Raw genomic sequence first — 11,506 nt, forward strand, 5'->3', positions numbered from 1 at the left:
GAGAGACAAAGTATCCAAGTTTAGTCCAAATCCACCCTCCTTGATTCAGCAAATGTTGGGCTTACACTAGTAGGAGAAATGATACATTTCCTACTCTCAATTGAATGATCACTCTCTCTCTTACAATGGCATAGAGTTCCCTTGCTAATCACCCCTAATACAACACATGAATATGCATAAGACAATGAGCTTCCACTCAAGAGCTCCTTCTAGAGAGGTTGAGCTTGGCTTCTCAAGCTATAGCATAGTGCTCTTGCTTATGGCTCCCCCCTTTTGTGCTAGCCACACCCTCTTTTTATAGCAATTTTGAGGGCTAGGGTTACTCCTCTAACCATGGTTGGGTTAGATTTTCAGCACTTATGTAATTTCTTTTGCTTGGAATTATCAAGAAGTTGGTGGGGATAGATGAAGAAGAGAGAGAGGAGAGAAGTGGAGGTGATAGGACTTTTCATAGTAGGTTAGTGTTAGTAAATTAGTAGAGTTAGTATTTTTATTGATTTACAAATGGAATTGGATATTTACAATGGGAGTATCCATGTAGGATACAAATAAGAAAGAAAAAACTCTTAATAGGTAAGAAAATATGGATTTCTTACAATGTTGATGCTCCAAGTGTCTTGAGTAGGGTCAATTTTGACGCTTGTTGACGGTCCACTAGCTTTGACGGTATGTTTTTTCTCCACTCTTGACCTTCCTTGAGAGCCAAGGTGATTGAATATGAGTAATCAATCAACATGGTGCTGTCTTTCAAGAGGGTGGTTTTCTTGATAGATATGGGTAATATGGAAGAGGAAAAATGAGACTAGGTGGTCAATTTTGGAATGGAAGTGTGTGTAGGAGACGTGAGTTCACCATGGTTTCTCTTATTCTTCAAGGTTGAGAAGAAGGTGAGTAGGGTGCAGAGAGGAGTGGTGAGAGAGGTGGGGATGATGAGTGGAGAAGTGTGTGTGAAAGAGGAAAATGATAAAGTGGAAGAGGAAGTGTGGCTGCATAGCATGGGCAAACTGGGGTCCACTAATAAAATCATAGCTCACAGCTCGTAGCTCAAAAAAATATGAAAAAATTTGAGATAAAAGTTCAGCCCACGAGCTACAACTTTTGTTTGTATCACCTTTTCAAATTCGGGGAGCATGTGATCTTTAAAAATTCATCAAAACCAACTGTTTTTTTCCACTGCACAAAGTCCTTGTGAGGTCCTTCTTTGGATGATTTTTTTGAACACCTCCAAGAGTGAGCCCCCCATAGTGCATGCATGCATGCCACATACCCTTGACCTTATTTGGTAGGCCTATAATTGAAGATATTGTTGAGATCATGATATAAGTAAATAGTACAACTAAGAAAATCAAATATTGAGGGGTCTAAAAAAATATGTACATGTCAAATATAAATAATATAGGTGGAAAAAATATAAAGGGGTCAAAATAAATCTCTCTCATTATAAGTCTACCATAAAAAGATGAATATTTTTGGTGGTCTAATTTAATGAGAGTAACAGAGAATAGATGAAGGAAGGAAAAAATCACAATAGTGAAAAAATATAGAACTAGTTTTTATGGATTTTTGTTGGGATGGAGTTACACCAAAAATAAGAGAAGCTTGCATGAAATTATTTTTATATGGAATAAAGAGTATGCAAAATGGTAAGAAAAAATATGGTAATGGTGAGTCAATGTACATAGCATAAATAACACACCATAGGTAGAAATATTTAAATAAATACCAAAATAATTATGAAAAATTCTTTTATTTAGGCCCTATATACAATGAAATATTTACACACAAATGGGCCATAATATACTTATAATTTTTTATTTTTTTTGGCTCAACTAGCCCAGTGACTAGCTAATTGAGGGTTTTTAAGAAGATATGGGAAAAGTCCCCTAACTCACACACACCTATATACAGTGAAATGGTAGGGATAGCCACAGTGTTTGGATGATTTTGGTAGGGTGGGTTAACTCACTATGGCAATTATGGGGAGCCGAAAAACGGCTATCAACAGCTTGGAGAAGACGAAGGAATCTCAAGGCACACAATAGAGAGTGTGTTACTTAGTGTGTAATGGAAAGATAGATAGTCCTAGAGTGATGGACGTATATATAATGCACGGGGGAAAAACTTCCTAAAGAGGGAAAAAATACCCCGGTGGTCCTAGTGTGTTCACACACATCACTACCACATGTATATGGTAACAGAAGATAACGAGGCTTACCAGAAATATGTGTATACTTGATTGTGGTTCAAATTCGCTTCAACAAAGTTTTTCGTGTTGGGTGCTTGATATTGGCAATGGGAATATGGATGATGGAGGAGACTTAGGTAGAGTCAAAATACCTTCACACATGATGCTTCCAAGAAATAGTTTGGCAAATCTTCTAAGCTTTACATATGGAGATTTGTGTCATGTGCAAGATCATGCAAGTTTTTTTAGAGATCGAGCAATACTTGCTCTGCGGAATAAAGAGGTGGATTTAATCAATGACTATGCATTGCAAATAATGCATGGAGTTTGCAAAGAGTATCTAAGTGAAGATTCAACTTGTATGTCAGAGGAAAAAACACATTTGTACACAATTGAATATCTGAATAGCCTTACTCTTGGTGGTGGTTTTCCACCTCATGCTTCAGTCTTGAAAGAAAATGCTCCTATCATGTTGAAAATTAAGGCTTCATGTCCAAAGCTATGTGGACAAAAAGGATTTCTTCATCTTACCTCTCAAACATATTGAGAATGTTATCGTTAGGGCAGCATAGTTTAACTGCATGGCTCCCAACATGAAGTTCCTTGAAAGGAGAATCTACTTCACCTGCAGGGAAAAGAGCATGTACATAGATGCTAATGAGTTGGGGAACACCATATCTCTGCAATAAAGTGAATCAAGAGGAATTAGAGTTGTCTAATTTCCTAAATGGATTCCAAGATGTTTTCATTGATGACATCCCTAGTGAGCTATCTCTAAAATGAGGGATGATGACCATGCAATGGAGCTCCTACCAAGAAGCTTACCGCCTAACAAGCCTCCTTATCAAGTTTCACAAGCTCAACAAGAGGAGATCATGAGGTAAGTGCATGAATTGGTGAAAAAAAGGGATGGTGAGGTCTAGCTCCTCTCCATTTTGTTCACCATTGCTTTTAGTGCAAAAGAAAGACGACACATATCACATGTGTGTCGACTATAGAGCACTAAATAAGATCACTATCAAAAATAGATTTCCCATGCCACGGGTAGAAAATCTATTTGATAATTTACAAGTTTTGGCTTGACAAATGCTCCAGATGCATTCAAACTCATGATGGACAAAAATCTTCAGGCCATCCAAATTCTCTTGAAGAGTACAAGCAACACCTCCAGGTAACTTTTCAAGTTGTGAGAGAGAATAAGCTTTTCATTAATCAAAAGAAAAGTGAATTTTTCCTACAAGAGATTCAATATTTAGGTCACATTATCTCTAATGATGGCACTCGTATGGATTCAACAAAGTTAGAGATAATAGAAGGATGGCCTAATCCAAGGAATCTACATGAGGTACGAAGCTTCATAGGTATGTGTGCATACTATAGATGCTTCATAGAAAAAATTCTCACTAATAGCAGGCCCATTACATGACTTAACAAAAAGAAACGTTAAGTATTCATGGACTGCAAAACTGCAAGAAGCTTTTGAGAAGCTTAAGGAGAATCTTATCTCTCAATATGTGCTCACACTATTAGATCTCTCAAAGCCATTTGAGGTCCAATGTGATGCTTGTGATAATTGCCTTGGAGCTATTTTGCTTCAAGAAGGGCATGCCATAGCATATGAGAGTCAAAGACTCAACTTCGATAAGTGAGTATTGGGCAAATACGAAAAAGAGCTACTAGCTATTCTATATGCCCTAAACACGTGGAAACACTACCAAATGATTTTCTCATATTAAACTGATCATTTAATGGGGAGAATAAACGGGAACAAGAGTTAGAATAGAGACATGTGCTTCTAGACCTATCCCAACACGGGACCAAAAGGAGAGATGGTTGCATCTTAATAGGGGTCCAAAAGGAGATGGTCTATCGAAGAGCAATGTGCAATACGTGCTTCTAGGCTTACCTCAACAGGGGACCAAGAGGAGAGATGGTTATATCTCAACAGGGGTTCAAAAGGAGGTAGTCTATCAAAGAGCAACGTGCATCTACTGGAGCTTAAAAGACCTTAGGGTCAACTTCATTAAATACCTCCAATGGTTAGTGTTAAAAGTCCTTTGACCTTAGGCAAGCTAGGGTTGAGCTTGAGGTGGGAACGCGACCTAAGCTTGAGGTGATTGTCGTGCTGAATGACTAAGGTGTGTGCTTGATGACTAAGGTGCTTGAGGTGCTTGTCGTGCTTGCCAAAATATCTTCCATTTCATATACCCAGGTAACAAAATCATACTAAGGATAGTGTTGGTCAGCCACTACTTTTGTGAGTGGTGTTGCCTAAATTGACAAATCTACACCAACAAGATGTGTTGCCTAGATCAACGAATCCGCATTTAGTATTTTAAAATAGTGAATTTGTAGTTTCTTGGTGTGATGTCTAAATCAACCAATTTGCACCCGTGCTACCTAAATCAATGGATTTGCACATGCAAATGGTGTTTCCTAAATCAACTAATCTACACCAGGATGAGTATTTACACATTGCCTAAATTGGTGAATTTGTGTGCAAGTAACCAATGGACTAGACAAGGCATTAAAAAACAAAACATTTGTTACCTGTTTGGTACCAAATTGGAATAGTTGGATGTTGAAGTATGTGCCAAATGATCATACCAAATCAACTGAGCTCATATGAGTAGTTGTGTAGCTTAGTGACCAAGTATTGAACTTCTATCCAGTGCAAGTACAACCCACGATGTTAGAATTGATTGATTTTACAAGTCATGCAAATAAGTAAAAGAGCATTGTTTATTCGGCAATATACTTCTTTGTTTCCAAACTACTTGGGTGTGGTGTGTTAGCTATATCTGCAAAGAAAGTAACTTACAAAAAATTGAAGAAAGTGAGCACTTGTCAAGCGAGTGTATTAAACTAGGGGATTGTTGTGTGAGAAGATGTTATAAAGGGTGGGGGGAAATTGGAGATCTTAAGTTAAGAAGGGAGGTGGAATAAGCACTTGGATGGTGTATTATATAATATTACACTTGGGTCTAAGGATACATAGAAAGAGAATTTACTGATCAGCGTAAGGTGTGAGCTTTGTCCTAGAGTATGAGTCAAGGAGAGAAGAGAGGATTTATCCCATATGCAGTGGTGTAAGTTTGTAGAGTTACTTAAAGCTCATTTCATGAAATGAATAAACCAAGTCTATTTTGCATTACATCTCTCTTATTTATGGTGAGCTTGTGATGGCTTAGCAACTAGTCAAGATCGGGTTTATGAGTCTAAGTTAATTCATCTTGGAACCTAATTCTCTTGAGTGATAATATATCCAACACACACTCACTTGTGTGCACCATGTTTCTCTTTCATCCACCCTAGCCAGCACGATCCCATTCCCATCAAGTGGTACCAGAGCATAGGTGTCCTAGCTCAATTTACTAGTTTGCATTTGAGTAATTAGCATTCTTCAATTACCATTCCCTAATCGTTATTTGCATTAGTTCAATAGTCCCAATCCCTAATTGCCACTTGGGCAAGAGCATGCTCCACTACCCTTTGGCGATTAGGTGAAGGGGAATCGCATTTAGCATTGGTTGTGTGTGCAATTAATCAATTTTTATCCTCGTTTTTGCCTACTTCATTGCAAAATTGTTCACATTGGAGCCACCATTGGCTAGTGCAACTTGTGTGTGTGCGAAGTGTTTCTTGCTGCCGTTTCATAGAGCCTTCAAGCTTCAAATTTGCATATCATTTGAATGTTCTATTAACTGTCTCACATCCACTTTGTTTCAACTTTTTGCGCAGTCCCTAATCTATGTATTTGGAGATTATTAGCCCTTAATACCCTTTTCCAAACAAAAAAAAAGGGTGTGTGGGATTTCATATGTGTGTGGCTTACTGCTTGGTGAAGCGTATGCTTTTAATTTTCAGATACCTCACACAAGCAAAGGTGAATCGTGTGGTGGCTAGCTTGCCTAACTAAAGGTATTGAGGGACCCTCAAGGCACGGGGTCAAACACTCCTATTGTTTTTTGTAGAGAGCAAGCGGGTGGAATCGAATCTAGCCATTGAATCAAACTTTTTAAAGATAGCGAGTCCGCAAGGAGGAGGTCCCGCAAAGTGCACCACTTCTCGGCCCCTATCCGTGGGCTACCCGACTGCTGGCGAGCCTCTGCCTAGGGTCTTGCCCATTGCCTAGCCCTGTAGAGACCACCTTCCCACTCTCCCATGGCCCTCTCCTAAGTAGGCAATCTTGCCACATGTCGCCCTTGTTCGCTCAACCTTCGAAAGGGACAGTCCCACGAGAACACACAAGCTAGCAGTCCAACATGCTCTGCTAAGAGAGTATTCCTGCCTGCAGAGAGCTTGAGGCTAGCATATCATTAAGCCCTCCATAGGGGGAGTGTCAAACCATATATGCAACTAAAGAGCGGGGCTTTCTTATGATCATTCAAAGGCGCTTCAAGCAAGCAAAACTTCAACATTTGAAGGCTTCAATTTTTGAACTATAAGCACATCAAAGCTAGCAAGGCTTCAAAGAGGTATCTAAGCACCAAAAGCCTTATTATCAGAGATCAAGCTCCAACTATGAAGAAGGGCTTCACTGACGGTAAAGAGGACCTTCAAAAAAGGAGTAGAGATTTACTAAAGGAATTCTCTCTCTTTCTCTCTCTCTCTCTCTCTCTCTCTCTCTCTCTCTCTCTCTCATTAAAAACTTCAAAATCTTGTAGCCCAGCACAATAACTTGCAAATAGATTTTCTATCATCTCCTAAGGGGTATCTGTGCATGTGTAAAGAGGTAGACACTGGCTAGGAAAGTCTCCTAAGCTAAGACCCCTCTATTAGCACAATGGGGGAGAAGGGAATAGAGAAATTCAATGGGACGGGTTTCATACATGGCAGATGAAGCTTAGGGTGCACTTAATGAAAAAGACACTATGGGGAGTGGTAAAAACATCACTAGATGAATAAGACGGAGTACATACACGGTCATTTAGTGCACAAGCCATAGAAAAAGACGAACATGCACTTGGGATCATCATCATCGCACTGCACAACCAACTATGCTCACTTCATTGATGAATGTACAAGTGCACATAAAGCATGGATTGTTCTCGAAGAAAACTTTGGGGCTAGAGCTAAAAAGAGTAAAGTGAGTCTTAAAAGATAACTTTACAAAACCACAATGTATGAAGGAGAAGACATAGCTAGCCTTGTAAATCGACTTAAAAGCATTATAACCCAGCTAACTTACATAAAATGTGATGTACCAAAAGATGACAAAGTGGTCGTACTTTTAAGCACAATTCCACCTCTTATGACCACTTAGTCACCATCCTTGAAGACAAAGAATCGGCTCCATCATTTCAAGATGCCATCAATTCTCTTCAAGCAGAAGAGAAGAAGCAAAAGGGTTTGTCAACACCATCAGGAGGAGCCTTTGTCACATCATCGTCAAGTGGAGGATACTCAACATCATCCTCAAATGTAAAGAAGTGTTATAATTGTGGGAGAATGGGACATTTAGCTAAGGATTGCTACACCAATAAGTCTTTTGCAACAAATGTGGTAAGAAGGGGCATCCTCCTTCTTGATGTTACTCAAGTGGAGGCAACAACAGGGGAGAAAGCAGCAGTAATAGCAACAACAACAAAAATTACAAAGGTAAGAAACCTGCAAGAGGATCAGATCATATGGTGGAGGAAGAAGAAGAAGATGAAGACCAAGGCAAGAACAACTTGGTCTACTGCAACAACATACTGTGAACATTGTAGCCTCTCTAGTTTAAGGGGAGGTCTTTTTTCATCCTTTGTGAATCTGTCATCCTTACTGGATATGTATTGACATCCTGTGTGGATACTATGTGTCATCCTTAGTGGATAAAGAACCTTCATTGTATTATCCTAGTCCACACCTCAAGCGAAGGATTGTAAGGTGTGAGCTTTGTCCTAGAGTATGAGTCAAGGAGACAAGAGTCAATTTATCCCACATGCAATGGTGTAAGGTTGTAGAGCTACTTAAAGCTCATTTCTAGCCAACACATACACACTCACTTGTGTGCACCATGTTTCTCTTTCATCCACCCTAGCTAGCACGATCCCATTCCCATCAATCAAAGGTGATTCAAATGATCTTGCTAGTTGTATATTATTAAAATGAGCCAAGAAATTTCATACCTGTAGGTTCTCTAATATGATATCGCATTGAATTTAGCTTTATCTAAAAACGTGTTTCTCAAAGACAAAGCACTAAGGTGATTTCTTGTTAGATTCAATCATAGTTTAATTGCACACTAAATACATTTACATTTTGAAAGCTATTAATGATAAGATGGATGCAAAGTTAGGATTGAAAGTAGGAAATTTTGAGTACAATCAACTGAGCAATAAATTGGCAGAGAGGTTTGCAAATTGGAATAACCACTGGATATTGGTCGTGTGGAAAAAACTGTACCAAGCTCAATGAATGAATGGATAGGCTACAAGTAGGTCTCCTAATAGAAAGGTGTTGATATCAAATTTTGGCATAGAGGTAGATAACTTTCAATAAGTGTATCCCTCAACAAAGGAGTACTAGAAATGTCGAGAGGAATGTGATACAAAAGCAAATAAATGGATCAATATTGAGTTATAATATGCAACAACAATTTCACTACCAAATGATGCAATATTTAAAATACTTGCAGAGCAATCAAAGTGAGAATTCAATTACATTATATCACTGCTAATGGGTATAACCATTCATTACTGAGCTAATGGATTGTGCATATAGCGAGGAGAGAGCAATTTGTTTGTTTAAGTATATAACTGCTTACATAGTTATATCTACATTCGAATGATTGAGATAGCAGTCGGTTTGGGTGTAGGTAGTTATAAGTGTATTTGGTCAGAGCCCTCATGTGGTGATGATTATTGCGAGAACATTAAAGTGTGATGCATTTTGAGACATGTAATTTTGTCCATATATAAATTTATGATCTCTACAATGAAAGGAATCTTTGTGGTTATTAGGGTCTCTTTCGCTTTCATATTGTTGTTGATGATCTCTATCATCCACTCTTATGTGCCCTACCAATGTGCAATCATCAGGGTCTGTGTATTTGGAATGGTCAATATTGCTGTAAATTTTAGGGTCTAATGAATACGGACTACAACCTGCTTTTGGTACCCAATCTTGGCTTTTTATGCCATGAGTCAAAAGTACAAAAATATTGGACTCACTGAGTCCTTAGAGATTATTTTAATGGGCATTATTTTATTTCAAATTTTAACAATTTTACAAGTTTAGGTAATTAAGTCTATTTGTACAAGAGAGATCATAGTTTCACTTTTGAAAGAGAATGGGTAGGAGACGTTTTATTAACCTAATTGCAAAGTATACAGAAGGTTTGCCTCATCTTCGCCTAAGGTTAGTCAAAAGTTCAAATTTATCAATTTCAAACTATAGTTTGCATTTTAAAAAAGTTAGAATACACCATGAGTTTCTCAACAAACCTTCTGGAGCTACTCTTTTAAGGCTACAATTGACAATGATTAGAAAAAGACATACCAAGAAGAAAATTTACAGGGTGGCAAACTTCAATGAATTGTCATCTTCATGGATAGCATGTGAAGTGCAAACTTTAAACATCTAAAGTTTGAGAACTCTTATAAATTCAGAGATTTAGGGCAGTGGTCATGATGCTACTTGGACCTGTCTAAATGACTACAAAAGGTTACAATAGTCTGGTATAGTACAGTATCGTGCTATGTGGTTGAGATCATTGTATCCTCAAGAGGTTTTATGAATGAGTAGGTGGATGAAGACCTTGCAAGGGAGCGATATTCAAGGTTACGTGAAGATGACAACATTTATAGCTATGAGGTCGGTTATGTGTTCATAGAGAACCTCCTCCTATCATGTCGATGATGACAAGTTGGATCTTGATCGTCATCTCTTGTGGATCCTCAATCATTGTGTAGACTCCTACTTGCTTTTGCTTTCGTGGTCTACCATCACGATTGCCTAGGTGTTGTCTTTTTTCTTGCTACTTAGGGATGTGATATGGATAAAGGGTATTAAGAAAGCTATGAGAGAGATGTAGATGATTCCATATTTTAGCATACTATGTACGGGCTTGGAGAAAGTAATTGTTACCATATACATGTGGTAGTGATCACACTAGGACCACCGGGGCAGTTTTTCCCTCTTTAGGAGGTTTTCCCCCCATGCATTGTATATACGCCCATCACTCTAGGGCTATCAATCTTTCTTTCCATTGCACACTAAGTAACACACTCTCTATTGTGTGCCTTGAGCTTCCTTCATCTTCTCCAATCTGTGTGAGTTTCTCTGCAACCCTAATTCAACAATTGGCATCAGAGCAGGATACGTCCTCCCGGGCTTAGTCGCCAGCTGCTCCAGCACACGCCTGCTCACTTTCTCCGATTACAGTGAGGTTTGGCAAGCGTTCGCAGGTCGACAAAAATTTCGGGTGAGCTCATAAAGCTCAGTCTACTCAGATTTTTTATTCGGGCTCATTTCGGCCTCCATTTCCACTACAAGCAGGTCTGCACATGCAATTTCATCATTTTGTGCAGATCTTTTGTCAGTGCCTTTTTATGCATAACAGGTGCGTTACAGTCTTCTACGGTTTGTGCTATATAGCACGTATTGTTCTCGCTCCGTTTCTCCTACTTTCAGGCAGTTTTCACATCAGGTGCAGCATTTACCATGGCTGACAACAACACAGATGTCTTCAAGATGTTTGTTGTTGAGGACAGGTTGGATGGGGACAATTACCCTATGTGGGCTTACATGATGCAACATGTTCTTGTGTCAAAGGGCGTCTAGAATATTGTGCAGGGCATTGATGTACGTCTTGGTTCTGAGGATGTAGGCGATGTTGAGGATGTTGCAGGTCTTGCTGCTATTAGAGTTGTTTTGCCTACGACAGAACAAGATTATTGGGATGTAAAGGATGTGCATGCTCATGCATTGATTGCGTTGTCTGTGAAGAGCACCATTGTTCCTTACATTCGTTCAGCAAAATCTGCAAAATAGGCTTGGGATATTCTAGCACGTCTTTATGCAAGCCGCAATGAGGCTAAAATTGCTTTGCTGCGTAAAGAGCTGGAGTTGAAGATTATGCACGAGAAAGATGATATGGACACTTTCCTTGCTAGTGTGAAGGATATCAATGAGCAACTTGTTTCTGCAGGTGAAGTCATTTCAGACAGTTCCCTTGTGCAGACTGTTCTTGATGCCTTACCAGATTCTTACCAGACTTTTGCTAGTACTTGGAGACACCCAAGGAAATCCATAAGTTTTCAAGCTTGATGCTTTATGCACATTGTTGTTGCAAGAGTCACTTTCCAAAAAAATAGGACTAGATAGCATGCTCTT

Source organism: Adiantum capillus-veneris, chromosome 19 (genome assembly GCF_014529385.1).
Source record: "Adiantum capillus-veneris isolate H3 chromosome 19, ASM1452938v2, whole genome shotgun sequence".
NCBI lineage: Eukaryota > Viridiplantae > Streptophyta > Polypodiopsida > Polypodiales > Pteridaceae > Adiantum > Adiantum capillus-veneris.